This window comes from Mustela nivalis (genome assembly GCF_964662115.1).
Source record: "Mustela nivalis genome assembly, chromosome: 16".
Taxonomy (NCBI): domain Eukaryota; kingdom Metazoa; phylum Chordata; class Mammalia; order Carnivora; family Mustelidae; genus Mustela; species Mustela nivalis.
Window position 1 is genome coordinate 14217188 of NC_139035.1, and position 18212 is coordinate 14235399.

General features: G+C 48.5%; 3 long non-coding RNA genes across 6 annotated transcripts in view; 2 read left to right on the forward strand and 1 right to left on the reverse strand.

The window, feature by feature from the left end:
- LOC309850311 overlaps positions 1–9840 on the reverse strand; it is a 161983-nt gene extending 152143 nt beyond the window's left edge. For all 4 annotated transcript variants that reach the window (XR_014304181.1, XR_014304182.1, XR_014304183.1 and 1 more), the window contains exon 1: positions 9750–9840. This is a non-coding gene — a long non-coding RNA (uncharacterized lncRNA). The remainder of the gene's footprint in view (positions 1–9749) is intronic.
- LOC309850313 lies at positions 4265–6455 on the forward strand. The gene is made up of 3 exons (XR_014304186.1): positions 4265–4747; positions 5018–5193; positions 6389–6455. It is a non-coding gene; the product is annotated as an uncharacterized lncRNA (long non-coding RNA).
- LOC309850312 lies at positions 9457–15776 on the forward strand. The gene is made up of 3 exons (XR_014304185.1): positions 9457–9866; positions 10000–10105; positions 15732–15776. It is a non-coding gene; the product is annotated as an uncharacterized lncRNA (long non-coding RNA).
- The last annotated feature ends 2436 nt before the right edge of the window (positions 15777–18212 follow it).

Consider the following 18212-nt stretch of genomic DNA (forward strand, 5'->3'; position numbering starts at 1 on the left):
AGAAACAGGAAAAGAAAGAAAATTTAAAAAAAAAAAAAAACCTCACAGGAGACACAAAGGGAATGATAGAAAACACTTCTGAATCAGCTAGTCATCTACTAACAAGCTGCAAAGATTTCCAATGACAAGTTGTCACATTAGTTTAGTGAAACTGAAGCAGTACTTATCCCCTTTCCTGTGCTTAATCTCTCTCTGCGTGCCACAAAAACATGCTACCACGTTTAATAGGATTAGTTTCGTTCACTTTCTCCCCCCACCCCTTTTATTTTTTACAATTCTATTTTCAGCAATACAGGGATCCTTGAATTCATCGACTTCCTGCAGTGCACGGCAAAACCTGGCATGCATGGTTTTTACCCTTTTAAAGACTCTATTTGAATCTGAAGAATGTCATTTGACTATTTTGTACCTTTTCTCCCCAATGAATTACTTGCTCCTCATGGAAATCTCCATAGCTTAGAGGGTGGGGGAGGGGGCGTTGATGGTAAAAGGGTCGAGATGTGGAACTGGGGCTAGAAAAAGCTGAGGAAGCCCAGTCTTGCCGGGGTTATGTGCCCTGGGAGAAACTGTTCCAGCTCTGACCACAGGCAAACCTGGGTGCTAATTCTGACTGAAAATTGCCAGCTTTGTGGCCTTGAGCAAGTGGTGAAACCTTCCCCAGCCTCAGTCTATTCATCCTTACGGTGGGGATGATTCTTAGCAGGGCTTGAGAGAACTACCCTTAATATACTTTGTTTCTACCCTTCTAAGTTTCACTTTTTCTTGCTGTATTGTGTTCCTGAAATCAGTGTGTCTTACAATCCCTGGTACATTTCAGGGTCATCATGTTTTGTTTTTTCTCTCAAAGGCCATCTTTAAATTGAGAGTGTGTCTCACCATCGACGGGATTTTAGAATTTAAAAATGGCAGCATGGTGTAGAGCCTCGGGCCCAGTTATAACACTGGAAGTGCTCTAGAAATGCTGAATTGTCCATCATTGCTTATTACCACATCTATTTGCCTCTTTCTGAATTCTCACTCAAACACGATGGGATACAGAGAGGAGGAGGTGTGGCCACTTTTGCTCCTCATCCAGAATCTTCTAGACTTGTGCTCCTAAGTTTCAGAAACTGAAGTATTCAAACATAGAACTATCCACCCATGTTGACTAACACCCCAAACCCTCCAGTCCACCCTGCTCCCTCAACGGGGTCACCAACTGACGTTCTCAGCACGGCGTTGTGAACATCAGCTGTCTGTTGAATTGTGTTACTCCATTTTCTTAGAGTCCACTTTGGGTTATGCACCCCTCCTGCCTTCTGCAAGCTCCCCCAGGCACTACCATCAGATCAGCACGGAGGAGATTGGGGGATGAGAGTGCTTTATCTGTGCGGGAAAAGGGGAAGGCCCAGGGGACCTGGGGCATGGGGAGCAACACTAGGCCTACAGTAGGAATGGGGCCCAGGAAGGGAGGCCCTGCCAGGGGCAAAGGGCTCTGCCTACAGAGGAAAAAGGGAGCAGGGAACAGGGTACCCCCCACTGTACACCTGCCAGCTCCCACACCCTCAGGGGGAGGCCCCAGGGTGCCACACCCGGCCCGAGTCAGCCTTGAAGCAGGGTCCCAGGGCTTCCCTGTCAAGCCAGCCAGGGGGTTCCTAAGTCTCAGCTGGCTAGTGAGGGCCTGAGGAAGCCCAGTCACTGTACCTTTCATCCTCCCTTGAGCAAAGGTCACCCTTGGCCTCCAGACCTTTTCTGCTGCCTCCCCTTCAGCCCTCCAGACACACTTCCATGCACCATTCAGGCCTCAGTGAGCTGCCTTGCAGGGGAACTGGTGCTGCTTGCCTCTTTCCAGTCACAGGCACAGCCCACCACCCCCCGCCGCCCCGCACCGGCTGCTCTCTCCCCTTAACTCTGCTCCCTTGAACCCCAGGACCTCTCCAACTTGGGTTCTGCAGTGCATACACCTACCTTCTCTCCTGACCCCCGGCCACCCCCCTCCCACCCTCACTTCCCCCCCACCCCTCCAAATTCTGCCCATCACCCCATACTATACCCCCTCAGCCTCTGCCCCTAGCCCCCTCCTCCCCCCACCTCTCCACCAGGATCTCAAGTACAGGCCAAAGGACTCCTTCTGCCCAGGGAGTAAGAAGTTAGTGCCACCTGCCTGCCTGCAGCTTGGCCCCAGATGTGTGTTTCTCTGTGTTTGTCTTGAGGTTCTTTGTTTTGTCCCCTAGAGTCTCAGCCATTTCCCCTGAGGTCCAGAGAGCACGAATCTTCCACATTTGCCCAGAGATATCCACAAACCCTAGGAAGACAGGCATCTAGGGGTGATGCTTGACCTCCCTGTCACTCAGAGAGTGCCTCCTCCCAACCCCTGGGGTCATTCACTAGGGACTGGGCCCACAGATGCCCCTAGCTGGCCATCTGTCCCTTATCCCGGCCCAGGAAACACCCTGATTACTTATCTCAAGCTTTTGGAGGGTACCAGCAAATACCTTTTTGGGGATGTATAATTAGCTACTCACAGCCTTCTCCAGTTCTAAAACGGTCACCCTTCTTGATGTTTCTCTGCTCATTCAGCCCATTCCCCTTCTCTGGCTTTCTTCCTCTCACACTACTGCAGAACCACAGCCGGGGCTGACATCTTCCTGCCTATCTTTCCTTGCCTTCGGGCAGCAATCTTTGGCTGGGCCCCCTCGTAAGGATGTTGGGGTGTGCTTGTGTTCATTGCTTTGAAAATAATTTCAGGAAGGGTTGTAGTTTACCTTACCCAGATTTGGGGGAATTGTTCATCAGACATGTAAAAACATACCATAGATGATACACATTTGTCTTTTTTTACCTAAGATTGTTGACCTTTTTTTTCCTTCTTGTTGTTCCCTTCTTGAATAGAACTTTTTGTCTTGTGGTTTCATTGGTCTGATGGGCAGCTTCCGTAGGAAACGTCTGCCATCTATAAAGCAGGGAAGGTGAGAGGAGCAGACTTCAGATCACTGAATGATTTCTGTCTGCCAGGATGGACAGGCCTAAGTCCAAGAGCAGAGAGCCTAGCTTCCAAACATGCACTAATTCTACTGTTTATGCCCTAAAAGGTGAGATGTGTGCACAGAAATGGCTCAAAGTTGCAGCTAAGCATATGCTAAAATGTGCCTATGTGTACCTATCAAATGACCCTCTGGTTAGCTTCATCAAAATATTGGGGCGGGGGGGGGGGGGGGTTCTGTATAAAAGGAGACTAGATCAGTAAGATCAGTGCGCATGTGCAGAGCACACACTTGTAGAGAAAATAGGTTCCCTTGGCTCCAGTCATATGCTGAACAATTTTACTCTTTATAACTCTGTAAGCTGGATATTATCCCCACTTAACAGATGAAAAGAACTGAGGCTCAGATAGATTAAGTAACACACCTAAGGTTGCAGAATCAGTAACTGAGCAGTAATTGGAAACACAGCATGACCCCCCAGACGCCCAGGTCCTCCCACTGATTGCCTAGCCGGGATGGGCCCAGAAATCTTTGTTTTTTGAAAAGCTCCCTTGGTGATTCCTGATTACTTTCCACTCTGGGGAACCGCTGCTCCACATCAAACCAACCCGCTATCCCTGTCACCGGTCTTGCCTCTGAGCAGTCATCTCCGCGTTGGATAAAACATTTAAAACATATTTAAATAGCAATTTTGAAAAACTCTGCAGCATATGGATTTTCCTTTTGATCTTAAAATGATGACAAACAGACACTTAGATACTTCATAAAAGAAATATCACCAGAAAAATTAGAGAAATCTGGCTTTCAACTTTGTCTTGCTCTAATTTAAACAAAATGCAACTTTCCAGAGTTTCTCTCTCTCTTCCCCCAAATAAATCCAAACTGGGAGCTTCCTTCTCTGTGCCTGGCCTACACCTATTTATCTCTACCCGCTCCTGCATAGAGGCCCAGTAAGATGGACAGGAAGTCCCCAAATCCCCAAAACCCATCAAAAATCGAGCACCTCCTGGGAATTCACACCCTGGAGTCGAAAGACCAAAGAAAAAAGCTGGAGTAACGACCAGATATCCTTAGATTAATTGACAAAAGAAAGGGAGTGGACAGGAGGGGAGGTTTCCATCCCTTCAAAAGCCCCCACCCCTCCTTGGGTCCCCGGAGAGGCCCCCCCTGGGCCAGGTGGAGCGCGGCCCCCGGTGCGGGCGCGCCGCCGCGGGAACGGCCCCCGCAGCAACAGGCGGGCGGCGGGCGGGGCGGGGGTTGGGCCGCGGGGCAGCTCCGGCCCGGCTGCGTCCCACGGTCCTTGCCCCGCGCGGCGCGGGGAGCAGGTGGCTGCCCTCTGCGCCCGGCGTGCGCCCAGCGCGGGCCAGCCGAGCAGGGCTCCGGCCCCGCGGCGGCCCGGGAGGAGGCGAGGGCCGCGGGGCCCCGGCGGGGCGAGCGGGACCCCCGAGGGCCCGAGCCGGCCGGAGGGGCGTGCCCTCTGCTCCGAGTGCCCGGCTGCCGCCGCAGCATCTCGCGCTCGCGGACTCCGGGCCGAGAGGCCGCGACACCTCGCGCGGGGCCGCGGCGAGGAAGGAAGGGCCGGGAGGGAGGAGGAGACCGGGAGGAAGCCGCGGGCCGGGCAGCCCGGCTCCCGCCGGGGCCCAGGAGAGGCGACTCGCAGGCTTCCCTCCCAACCCGAAACTTTTCCAACCCACGCAGGCGTGTTCCTCACGGGTTGCGGCGGCCGGAGGCGCCGCCAGGGAGAGGCTCGGCACACACACGCGTCCCCCGACACGCGGGCGGAGGTACACAAGGCACACCGGGAGGGACCGGGCCGCGGGGGAGGCGGCGGGGGCCGCGAAGGCAGCGGGCGGCCGCACAGCCTGAAGGGACTCCCCGCGCGCGACCGGCGGCGCCTGAAACCCTGCAGAAGCTCGGGAGCGTCGCGGTGCCCGGCGGCTCCGCGTAACTTTGCCCACTGCGCCCCCGCGTGCAGAGGCGTCCCCTCGCACTCACACCCTCACCCCACCCCGCTCCCCCTCGGCTGCGGCCCCGAGCCTGCCTTTGTATTTCAGGGACTGGGAAGGACCTGCTAATCTGAGCCAAAGAAGGAGGGATGTAAATTGCGAACATTCCACTCCCTGGTCCCCCCAGATCCCGGGGGAGAGCGTCCGGGTCCCCCCGAGAGCGTCCCCTCCGCTTCCCTCTGCCCTTGGGTCTCCAGCTTCTTTACTGCTGTGGACTGAAGAAGGTAAAGCACAGCCCGATCGATGCGAATAGTTTTTCTGAAAGCACGACCTCCCCAAAACCTGGCCCCCAAAGATCCGGGCGGGGTTGGAGAAAGGCACGTTATTTCGGGGGAGGGGGGCAACAGCACCCTTCGGGAGGCGCGCGCGCGGCCTGGAGGACGCCTTGCCGGGCTCCGCGGCCGGGCGGAGTGGCTGGATTATGTAAGTAACAGCCCTCCATGTGCTCACCACCATCTGTTAATATCTTGATATTGGAAAGTTCGGTGCCTGAGGCAAAGCCAGGGTTGGCGGCGCAGAGCTCCAAGCCTACTCTTTTCTACTCCCGGGCAGGGAATGTACCTCCCTTCGATTGTTTTCGCCCACTTCCCCAAAATCAAGTTAGTAATGTGCCCCTTCCCTCACTGACAACCAGCCCCACAGGTGTGTGTGTATGTGTGTGTGTGTGTGTGTGTGTGTGCGCGCGCGCGCGCGTGTGGAAGAAGGGTGCTTTTCTTGGAGGTCACTTGATTGTAATGAATCCTTTCAATGAATTTATATTTTTATGACAATTCTAGTTTCCTTTAGGCATTGTGGTGGACCCCTATTTGGAATGGAAGCTTTATTACTTAAAAAAAATTACTTTTTCCGCCAGCACTCCGGCCCCCTAATTCTTGTAAGGATTATATTTCAACTTCTTTGGAGCGCTTGGCCTCTGTTTACTTTGAAAGCTGTTGGTTAAACAAACATCACTGGGGAGGCTTCAAGCAGTGGGGTTCCCAAGAGAGAAACGCGGCAGCTGCTACTTGCTACTGATCTTGTGGCATTTCTACCCCCCCCCCCCCCCAAATTCAGAACAGATCCAGGTTGGGCTTGGAGTCACACTGGGCACAGGGGATAGAGGGGGGTGGGGGATGAGAGAATGGCGGTCAGTCAGCCCTTCGACAGCCGGAAGCAGGCCGGCCTGCACCCTGGACTTGGTTTTTCTTTCTTTTTCTTCTCCTCTTCAGGGTGGTGGCGGTGGTGGAGAGTGGATGGTTTTCTGTGTATTTGTGTCCAGGTAGGGATCTTCAACATCTTTCTCCCGAAATCCACGCTCACGTTGGCCTCTGTACGGATCCAGTTGAAATTCCCAGAATTGATTTGTTTTGGATCTGATGACGGTTCTTTGTAAGGTTTTAAATTCCTTATGTGCCCTCTTCCCTCCTTCCTTCGTCTAAGGGCTTTAAGAAAGAACGGTGGAGGGGGGCCGAAATACACCGAAGAATCGTCAAAGCAACGTGTGTTTGAATCGTCAAAGCAACGTGTGTTTAACCCAGGACCAGATGCATTAAGTGGTAACTGCAGGAGTTTGACTAAGAACTCACTGCAGATCCCCTTCCCATAAATAAGTAAATGCAGTGTGCGTGGATGAGATTTGTTCTAAGACCGGTCAGAACTTGTGTTAACTTTAAAGTTATTGGGATTGTGTTGCCAATGGGCGGAGGAAGGGGTTGACCCTAGGCTTGGCCCCTGGTTGCAGAGATGGAGCCAATATCTAGGCGACTTCTCGGCTCCGACCTGACCGATCGCTTCTCCCCTATCAGAAAACAAACCGGGAGTCGCCAGAGATAGGGGGCTCGGGCCTCACGCCTTGCTCTTGGGCGGCCCAAGACCTGGGAGAGCGCCGCAGCTTGGGCAAGAGAGGCTGCCAGGAGCCCGGCCTGTACGTCGCCCCGACGGCAGGGGACAGGACAGGGCGCCGCGTACGTAGCTCACGGAGCTGGGCTGCGGACCGAGCTCGCTCACCCAGCGTCGCGCGCGCTCCTATTTCAACCAGCCGCTCCTGCGCCCTAATGCGGGCTGCGAACTGCCGCGGCAGAGCGCGGCGAGCCGCGAGCCTCCGCTGCGTCGGCGGGGGGGGGGGGGGGGCCTTCCTTGTCTGCCAGGCGGGTTACCCCGACTTCCATTCAGGCCTGCCTTCCCCCGGGAGTGGCAGAAGGGTTCCTGGGGTTCGCAGGGAACTTTTCCTGCCGCCAGTTCCGGGGCGTAGAGTGTGCAAAACGTGCATCCGAGCGCGAGGTGCAATTGACATAACTTGTGGGCTAAAGTTCAAGCCATTTCCTTCCAGATTCTGAATCTTTTCTGTCCCTGGGCTCCGTTTCTCCCCCCTCCCCCCTCCTCCTCCTTCCCTGCCCTCCTTCCTTTTAAATGTCAAACTGAGCAGATGGTTTTAAGGTGTGGAGGGCATATATCTTTGACTCCTACCCGTTTATTTGTGGGCTGGCGCTAACATATGTACAAACTGGGATACTTAAAGAAAATAATAGGACGGAAAAGAAGAAAGGAAGTAGCCTTGATCCATTCACAGAACGCACATTTCCTCGCTCAATACACCCGCTTACCTCGAAAGGACCCAACCAATAGAAGCATTATTCCATCCTGTATCTAATGGGCACGTTGATAGATTATTACTGTTCCCAGCCTAAATGGTCACATCCCGGTTACAACACTTGATACAATAGCCGATCATTCTAAGTGTGAGTGGTGTGTTTGTGTGCGTCTGTGTGGTTTCCCTAATGGTGTGGAGGGAATGTCTGGGGGTGGCGGAAGGGGAGGAATGAAGGCTGGGGATGCTCAAGCAAGTGTCTTTTCTTATCCCTGACACCTACCCTGGCCAGCTTGATTTTTTCCCCCTTCTTTTCAATGTTTGAATCCCGTGCCAAAAGTTTCCTACAGGGTATAGTCTCAGACATGTTATCATCTCTATTCTTATTCAAAGAGAAGACTTCTTCACAGTCTGATGAATTTGAGGCTGAATTTGTAAATGTCCTAGGAAAGAGGTGTTTGTGTGTGTGTGTGTGTGTGTGTGTGTGTGTGTGTGTGTTGCAGAAGATGGTGGTAGTTCTCTGCCAGTGTACTTTTAACATAGCTCATAAACACTCTGTTGTCCCAAAGTCATTCAACCTTTGATCTGCCTGAATTCGAGGAACATACAAAAAGTACTTGCCCCCATCCTACCTAAAAACTGAGTGTGTAATCAACTAGGTATGAATGTTTCTGCTTCACAGCCCTTGTAAGTCCTGGCTTTTATAGGATCTTTAGGACATAAACACGGTTGCTTTATTAAAAGCGTTTATGGTGCCCGGTGAAAGACACGTTCTGGCTGCCGCTAGAAATGCCCTTTAGCATTTGCAAGTTGCAAACCCCCAAGGAGCTCTTTAAGAGCCACATTATCTAAAGAAATCTTGCCAGTTATTTTTCATCCAAGAAATGTCAAACCAAAGTGAATTTTCTATAGCTTTATGTTGGAAGCCCGAAATTTAAGCGCTTGAAATTTCTTACCTAATAAACTTCAAAGTTTGTTACCCAGGCGTCAAAACTGTGTACTCCTATATGAAACCTCTCTCTTTGGTCATTCTGGGGTGAGTGAGTTAGTGCGGGGTAATTGCGAGGTAATGTTTGCAAGATCTCCCCCCATCCCGGCAAAAAAAAAAAAAAAAAAAAAAAAGGCTGCTGTTTCTACAACCCAAATTACCAAGGGCAAATACTCATATTCCTAATAATTTTGACGGGAGATTAACTGGAAGTCAGCCAATACTGGTCGGCTACCAGATGCAGCGGAGCCCAAGGGAAACCTCTGGCACCCATGATTTTAATCTCAAACCTACCTGTATTTTATTGTCCACCTCGCCTTTAAAAGGAAGCAAGGGTGACATGTATTCTTGATACTATCTATGATCATTTAAAAGGTGGAACGATTGGAGCTACCCCGCTCCCTCCTCCTAGACCACCCCACCCCTAAAGCCCCACTTTTTCTCCAGTACACTTTTCCGTGCCTTCCTCCACCCAAGTCCGCTCCACGCTCGGCCACTCGGGGCACTGGATCAGCCGTATCTGGGGAAGGAAGGGGGGTGGGGGGGGGGAGGACCTGCGTCCTGGACGAGCTAGTGTGAGCCGAGCGCCGCTCGCGCCGTCGCCCGCTTTGCACAGTGCCCGCAGATGGCTCGCTCCGGCCCCGGCGCGGCGATCCCGTCGCCCCGAAGCGGTGGCAGGGCGGGGGCGGGGGTGGGGGCCGGGGATGGAGGCGGGGGGAGGGGGAGCGCGGGGCCCCTCTCCCCTCCTCTCTTCCCAGCCCCTCACCCCCACCCCTTTTATATATTTTTTTTTCCTCCCAAGTTCTCTTGCCTCGCTATCCCCCCTTGAATCCGAAGGCGCCTCGCGATTGGGTGCTGGGGCCGGGTACGTCAGTCAGACTGTGACGTGCAGTCTTCCTGTTTCCTTCAGCTGTGTCTTAAAGTAAATCTTGTTGTGGAGCGGAGCCCTCAGCTGAGGGAGCGCTCTGAAATCATACACCATTGCAGCCGGGGAAGCGCCGCGGCGCAAAAGAGCTCTCGCCGGGCCGCCCGCTCCCGCCCCGCGCGGCCCCTCTCCGCCGCGGCTCTCGCCTCCGCGGCTCTCCCTCCGCTCCTCCCTGCTCTCCTCTGCCTCCTCTTCTTCCCTCTCTTCCCCTCTGCTCTCCTCTCCTGCCCCCTCCCACCCTTCCCTCCGTCCCCGCTCCGTCGCCCCGCTCGCCCCGCTCGCCCCGCTCGCGCACACTCACCGGCCCGGGTCCAATTATCACATCCATCCCCCGCGAGACACCGCCGCGTGTGTGCGCGCGCGTGTGCTCCTCTCCCTGCCCGCGAACCGCGCTCGGTCCCCCTGCCCTCTGCACCGCGTAAGTATCCGCTCCCCCTCGCCAGTCCCCTCCCCTTTTCCAGAATCACTTGTCCTGGCTTGTTCTTGAATGGGAAGAAAAGAAAAGAGGCTCCCATTACTCATACCCGTGTAAACATTTTTTTTTCCCCCAGGAGAAAATGGTGTTATTTGAATGAAGCGTCATAAAATAGGCTCTAAACAGTTTCTAAGCAGGAGCCTCCGTGGAACTCAGCGCTCCGCTCCTCCCAGTTCCTAAGAGTAAGTGATCCGCTTGGCTTTTATTTCTTTCTCTTTCCTGCTGGTGGCTGGGGTGGTGGTGGCGATGGGGGGGGGGGGGTGGCTGATACGGCTGGACTTGTCGCTGATCTTGTCACCTTTTGTGTACTGTTTCTGGGCTGTGAGGAGGCGTCTGCTTTCTTTCCTTCTCTCTCCTGCCCTGCCTCCTCGGGAGAGAGGACCGCGAGGGGGACCGGGTCGCTTTTTGTTCGCCTGGATCCCCGCTTTCCGCCAAGCCTCATCCTCCCCGTCTCCCCCGGCTAAAACTCCGGTGCTGGTCCCCTCGTCCTTTCTCTTTGTCTTGTTTATTATAGCTGCCTTTCTTCCAGGCTCTTCCAATTTGCTTGTCATTTGCATACCTTTCACTTCTCCTTTTTAACCCCTGCGGAGGGTTGGGGAGTAGGGAGGAGGGGAGAGGGAGAAGGAGGAGGGCGCTCTGTGACTTTGCTCGCCAAACGCTGTCGTAGCCGAAATGTTGAAATCGGGGTTGGAGCGGTGGAGAGATGGTCCCGGGAAACCCGCGCGGCGCCCCTCTCCCGAGCTCCGAGGAGCCAGGGCTAGGTCAAGTTGAGTTGGGTAAGGCGGCGCAGGAGCCTCGGGAGGTGGGGTGGTGCAGGGATGGGGGGGGGCGAGCGCCGCGGGGGGCCCGAGCGGTCGCGGTGCGGGTGGGGGTAGGGGATGTTCTCCCGCTGCGGATGCGCGACGCGAGGACTCTCTCCGCGCTCGCTGGCAGTCTGCGCTGGCGGGCTGCTCGGATCTGATCTTGTCTGGGTGGTACCTGCGGTTCTGCCCCAGTTCGGAGGACTCGGGAGGGAGGAGAACAGAGGTGAGGGGGACTGTGACTGGGAAGAAGGGTGAGGAGGGCGGGAAGAGCCGCTATCTTGGCGGAACAGACTAGAAGGAGGAGGAGGGGGGTGGGGGGGGGGCGTTGGCAGGGAGACATCACCAAAGTCCAGTTTAGCAAGTTGTCGGTTCTTCTGGCGGGCTAGCCGCTTACTCCTGCTGAAGCTGAATGTTGGTGAGAAGTGTGGCTTGGAGTTCGGGTGGGGGGCGTGGAATGGCTGAAGGGAGTCGCTTTCCAGCGAGACTCACCCTTCCTTCTCCCGCCACTTCTCAGCTCTTTTCGGAAGTTGAGAGCCCTCCAGGCTGGCAGAGAAGGAGGAGGAGGAGGGGTTGGGCGACCGTCTTAAATAGCCCAAGGAGGCAGGTTGGAGTGTGAAACTGCTGTTCTTGGCAATCCAGAACCCTACTCCGCCTGGGGGAAGGCTGGGAACTCACCTGCTTGTTTTTATTTTTCCAAGAAGGTCTGTGTTGTCTCCTTGAGCTTATAAAAACAGTGCAAGCACAGGGTGGCCTTCTCTCAAAGTCAAGGCTGTAAGTGTCTTGTTCTCTCTCCCTCTTCCCCTCTGCCCCTCCTTCCCTCAGCCCCTCCCTCCCACCCTCCTTCCCTCCCACCTATAACCTCCCTTACAAAAAAATAATTTCCTTTCCTAAACTAGGTAGGCAGAGGTCTATTAGTAGAGTGCTGTGCATGGGCAGGGCCTGACAGGTGTGTTGTGTCAAGAAAGACAGGTGCAAATTTCCTCTGTGTCTGTGTGTGTCTGTGCAGTTCCAGACCACAATGTGTGCTCCAGGCTTCCCGAGGTTTATGAATTTATGGGCGCCCCGGTTAATAGGATTGTCCCGGCTAATGGGAACCAGGCTGTTGTTAACGTTTTGAGCCCTGCCCTGGGAGTTCTTTGCTTGGGGGGGTGGGGGGGGGGCGAGTTGGTTTGTGTTTGTTTATTTTTCTTAAGGATGTTGGCAGACTACGGCTGAGGCTGCGTCTCAGACTTCTGTCTGCCAGGCAGCGGAAAGCACCCCCACCTCAGGCAGCAGGTGGACGGAGATTGACTTTCCTTTTGCTCCCCTCTCTGCTTTATGCCTATCTCCCAGGTCTGCGGTGGGGAGGGGGGTGGGGGAGAGCTGTCTTTTGTGTGCTTGTGTGTTTTAAGCAGCCACGGGTGGTGTGTGTAACTGCCAGGATACCAAAAGTCATTTGAAAGTGTTACTGTTGTTAAAGCTTATCTTTTTAGCGTGCTTTCTCCCTGCCCAGAAAGAATAGGTACGTGCACAAAGTCTTTCAAGTCCGATGTTAAGTACTCTCATAAAGTAGAATGAGCCTGTCATTGTACCAGACATGTGCCAGATGTCCTAGTTATTACTTGGATGGAGAAGGAAAATCTCAAGTACGTGAGAGGTAACTGTTTGTTTCTGTTGGATGCAAGATGCAAGCAGTCGGCTCTCTGAAGAGTTTCTTGCAAGAACTTCTGAGTATTTTCAGAATGGAATGGGCTGTGTGTGGTGAGCAGGGAAGAGGGGAGCGTTCAGGTTAACCTGTGCATATGCTACAACGTGGACTTGTTTATATAATGGTAAAATAGGGGAAGGTAAGGCCCGAGGCTTGATGTTGCAGGGAGATACTGAGAATTCAATGTAAGCACTATGGCTGGATGATTCAAACTTAACTTTTAAAGTTTTTCTTGAAGCAGGCTCCTTCTTGTGTGCCATAGAAATTGATTACAGGGCGAATCGTTTTCTCAGTTGGTTTTGCTGTTTGGGTGGTGATCATTGTTTCACGAAAATGCGATAGCCTGTGTATTTGCTCTTTAGCCTTAACACATTCAAGTCCCTCCCCCAATACTTTTCCTTGGATTCTTTGGAAGTTCTTTCGTGTCATCTATGGATATGTCCATTCGCTCTATTTTTAATGGGGATTATCTGCGCTGGGTACTTACTGATATTTTTTATGTGTCCATTATGCAGAATTCTGTTTAGTTTAATCACCACCTTGTGGGAAAAAAAAGTCATGCATACGTAACATGCATCTTTGTTCTCACTTTATTCATTTCCTAGCATGGTTCCTCTGTAAGGAGCCCTTGCAATCTTAAAACATAAGCTAGCTGCCAGGGTTGCTCTTTATTTGTTCAAAGTGCAAATAGGCCTTTTTCATGAATTTCTTGTATCAGTTAAGGGATTGTCTTGTATTTTCTAATATAAGGAATTTTTAGGTTTAGGATTAACAAAGAAATTATAAAATGTTAGTGGTTTTATGATATGAAGATGGATTGTGTGTGACATGTTATTATAATTGGATTCTAATTAAGTACCTGTATAAACTGGAAAGGACATATACGTGAGGAATTTCTGAAACCTAACCGCCTAGTGTACTCTAATGCTTCAAAGAACATTTAGAGTGTTTCAGTGTTCCACGAAAAGAAAAAAAGCGTAAGTCTTTTGCCTTGAGATCATTTATTTAGTAATTTGGTGAATTACTGCTTTTTAAGTAAGTACAAGTGAATATTTTTGGCATGTCTCAGAAAATACTCTGTGCTCATTGTGCAGGTGGAAAATGTGTGGAATTTCTGATAGGATGGAGGCATTTTCAGTGAAATGGCTGTGATTTGAGGACTCTCTTAGGATCGGAAAATTTGAAGCCTGATATAAGATTTGACAATACAATCTTAGTTAATTGAAGTATTAACTTGTATCAAGTGGGTTCTTCAGGCTAAACATAAAACGCTTTCTTAACCTTACAATAAGCAGAAACATCTCCGAAGGGCAAGTTGCTAATTAGCAGAAATGAACTCTTGAATACAGTGAGAAGGGCAGCTTAGTGATTTGGTGGTGTTGGAGGAAGAGTCCCTCCGTCTAACCATCTGATCTTTTCTTCCCCCCTTGAATGACTGAATTTTAGGTGGATTTATAATGTTCTTTGTTAGTGATATTCCACTTGAAATTTCATAACCAGGTTGGCCCAAGTAAGTTAGAGGCCCATTCAAAGCCGGTTTTCTATAGGAAATAAAGCGTAGGCTTGAGAAATTTCTTCAAATAATTTCATCAACAAAGACAGATAATCTAAGGGATCCAAACAGGAAACCATGCCAACCTTACACTCCCCCTGTCTCATAAAAGATTTGTCTGAACTGTTTGGATAATTACCATAATGAACACTTCTTTGTCCAGAATCTGGACTCCAGATAGATACAGTAAAAGTTGAGCTCCCCTCCCCCAAATAACTTCTTTATTAAAGTAGAGCACTTAACCACTTTCTCCTTCACACACTGCAGTGTTCCTTTGAAATTCTTCACTGAAAATTCTTTTCTAACACGAAGCCACCAGGTTCCTTAGGAGTCCCCATGTTAGATCATCTGACATTCTTCAGATGATTCAGATCTTAATGAGTCTTTTGGAGTAGTTACAATCTGACTTGATTATACCCGGATGTGTGTTCTTATCTTTTTCTGGGAAGAATCTGCTCTGTCAGGATATTCATTGTATAAGAATTAGTAAAGCATTTGTATACCAAATGTATGGCAAAATATTTAAAAATAGAACTATTCTGTCTAGGTTTTCATACCAATCACAGAGGAGTTTATAGGAATACAATATGTGTATCCAAATGACGATCTGTTTGGGTTCAAATTCTATACCAGTAATTTTTTCTGCAGACTGGCTGATATAGGTGTTCACAAGTTCTGATCAAAAGGTTTCATATTATCTGGTTAAACTCAAAATTAATGTTAAGATTAAAATATAATAAGAGTCGATAATAATTGTAGTTGAAACCTTGTGGCTTAGTACAGATGTTGGGAAATAAGGGAATTTCTAAACATCTTAATGGACAGGATGGTATCAGTGGTAAAGTCAGTGCATAGCAGTCTCTAAATTCCGAATTAGGAAATCCATGGAAGCGCCTTTAAGAGTGTTTGTGAGTGATTTAATTTCTATTAGTGTCACGTAACAATGCATTTTCTCGAGTGGTGTATGTGTTCACATAGAGATCTTGTTTATGAATCAAGATGCTAATGAAGTATTACGTCAAGCAGTTATAATGGCTTCATCTCTGTTGCCTCCATGGGTTATGGTCCTCATGTGTACTACTACGATACCTTTAGTTCTAAGTTTTAGTTTTAGATCTTAGCTCTATGGAGAGATGTAGTGACTTGTGCCTATTAATAGAATGCCTTATCTTAGTGTGGAATATACAATTTTTCCTGTTTGTGTTGTCTTGTTGGTTACATCTCAGCTGAACATTTTATAAGACCTAAAAGTGTTTAAATTCTCCTAGCCTAAACCAGATAACAGATCGCTACCTAATCTAAAAATGATGACTGGTTAAAAGAGGATTGCAAGAATCAGTTCAGTTTGGTGAATTTGAAGGAAGTAACAGGATGTTCTCTTTTTGAAAGACCCAACAAGGATGTTTAATTCACACTTAACCATCCACCAAAGATGAGAGTATCGTGTCTTTGCACCTTAGGAAGAGCACAGCCCTCTTCTTGGCTTGGGTATGAGGCAGGGATGCAGCTGTTGATACCTAGGCTGGCTGAGAGGAAGTGCAGTGGACACAGAGGTAAATGGCAGTTGGGAAAGTAAGGATGCCTGGGCATGACCTTGTGCTCATCCCTTACACCAGCCTGTCATTTCTGAGCCTCAGTTGCAGAAATGCTCTTCCCCTGGGTAGGAGGACGGGTAGGAGAAAAATCTAGATTAAGATGAATAGAGGAAGAAAAAGACTGCAGAAAGTTTGTTCAAGGTTTTGATTGGAGATTCGTGTGTTTTTCAGGTGATATTAAAGAGAAAAGGATTTGCCCACAAAAAGATAAAAAGGTAAAATTTTTAAATAATGGCAATGAACTCTATTTTTGGAGAGCTGATAGACACACAAAAAAGTCCTCCTTGCAAAGACCTACCCCCCACGTGCAAGTCTTCCTGGGCTTTGAAATAATTTATCCCTTTTCTTGTTTGTCTTGGTCTTTTTCTTTTTCTCATCTGATCGTTACACCCGATTTATCAGATCTAATATGTCAGTGAAATATTTGGTCATTGCATTTTTGTATTCCTGAATGCAGTTTTATTACTGATGTGTGAGGGTTCCAAATCGTTCTGAAACCAATTTTGAAACCTGCATTGAAGTTCTTAAGATCTGTTTCCATTCCGACTTCAGGAAATTTTATCCTGGGGCATACAAAAAGTATTTCATTTTTAAGCGTATGAAAAATATGGAGAAACATTCTATCACATGCATGATACTCTAAAACAGTCTTTTAAAAAAAAAAAAAAAAAAAAAAAAAAAGCTGTATCTTCATATAGAGACCAGGAATAAGGAACGCAGGATGAAATCTTTGTTGCTTAAAAAAAAAAAAAAAAAGAAAGAAAAAGAAAAATCCACACACTGTCATCTAAGCATTGAGCATTTTCTTGATTTTTACAGGTTATTTCATGCTGAAATTATGCCTATTTGCATGGATAGTCATTCTTTAAAACTAGCCACAGATGCAGTCCTAGGGAGCACGTAGATGTTTTTACAGGTGAACCGAAAGAGATGGGAGCTGTTCCAAACACTCTGCACGCTGCCTTTGGCAATAGACCCTGTTATTGTGAAGATGTGCTCTGTTAAGCAAACGTGAAGTTTAATATTAGATAAACCCTGTGTGAAAAAAATATTTTCATTTTCTTCATAAAATGTTAATTGTAAGCAAAAAGATACAACATCTTATATTTACACAAAATTTGGGGCTAGCCTCACTAGGTAGTAAGTCACAAAATATGTCAAGTGCCTTTTATGAAATGCAAGGAAGGATATTCTCTTTTTTTATGGGTCCTCAAGAAACAATGGAAGTTCATATGCAGAAAAGGTACTGCTCTTTCCTCCTGTATTTTGATTGATGCCAGTTTTCCCTTTATTTATCTTTTTTTCTTTAATTTGCATAAGAAACATGATTCATAAATGGTGTATGTTAAAGTTTCCTTAGGCATTTGGAGTATTATTTTGGCAGATTAGAACAGAAGAAGACTGATACCAGAGCCCTTGCCTAAGTCAGCTTACTGGTCCACATATTGATTTCTAAAATGTGGCAATTCCTTCTTTTGCAGCAAGTCCAACTTTGTAATAATTTAAGTCATCAAAAGGACATCACAGAAATGTATAAATATTCTCACACTTGTGTTAAAATATAGCAATAGATACCATTTTCGAATGTAATTTTACTAATAAAAATGCATATCTATGCTAAATAAGCAGACTTGTAAAATGAGTATTTGTGCATTTATTTCAATGTTAAATTGACCATTTATATTGGAAAGATGCTGATGGGGGTCTTCTCTTTGCCTTTTCGTATATGACAAAAATATTTTAAAATTCAGCAATAAAGGGGGCGTGTTAAGTATTTGCATTTATTTTCAAGTCCTTTTCCTTTAATAGCATTAAAACCACAATAATTTTAATTCAGAAATGGAATTTTTCACCCAGATTTCACCCGGCCTCAAAATTGAACCTTATTTCTTAAGTATAGACCACTTTCATCTTCTTCTGTAATATGAATCTCAATGCCCAAAATTTAATCAATTGGTTGTCAGAGGCTGTGTTCTTATAATCTACTGTTTCTTCTGAAGATAAACAGTATCATTTTAGGCATTTGTGAAAGAGAATCATATTACTGGTGCTTAAGCAGTTTTTGCTTTTTTTTTTTTTTTTTAATCTTAATCCATCTTAAACCAGTGGAGCAGAAATATTTAAAAATGTTTCATTTCAAGCAGAGTGCATAATAAATTGCAATAATTGTAATGTGCCATAAATCCCAGAGCCTATGCATTTTGCATTTGATTCAGGATTGAGGTCAGGAAATTTGGAGAAATTTAAAGAAAATGATTCATCAGTCCTTTTGTTCTGTTGGCCAGGGTCCCGGGATTCTTGAGCTGTGCCCAGCTGACGAGCTTTTGAAGATGGCACAGTAGCTGTCCAGTGATGCCTGACCATGACAGCACAGCCCTCTTAAGCCGGCAGACCAAGAGGAGAAGAGTTGACATTGGAGTGAAAAGGACGGTAGGGACAGCATCTGCATTTTTTGCTAAGGCAAGAGCGACGTTTTTTAGTGCCATGAATCCCCAAGGTTCTGAGCAGGATGTTGAATATTCCGTGGTTCAGCATGCAGATGGGGAAAAGTCAAACGTACTCCGCAAGCTGCTGAAGAGGGCGAACTCGTATGAAGATGCCATGATGCCTTTTCCAGGAGCAACCATAATTTCCCAGCTGTTGAAAAATAAC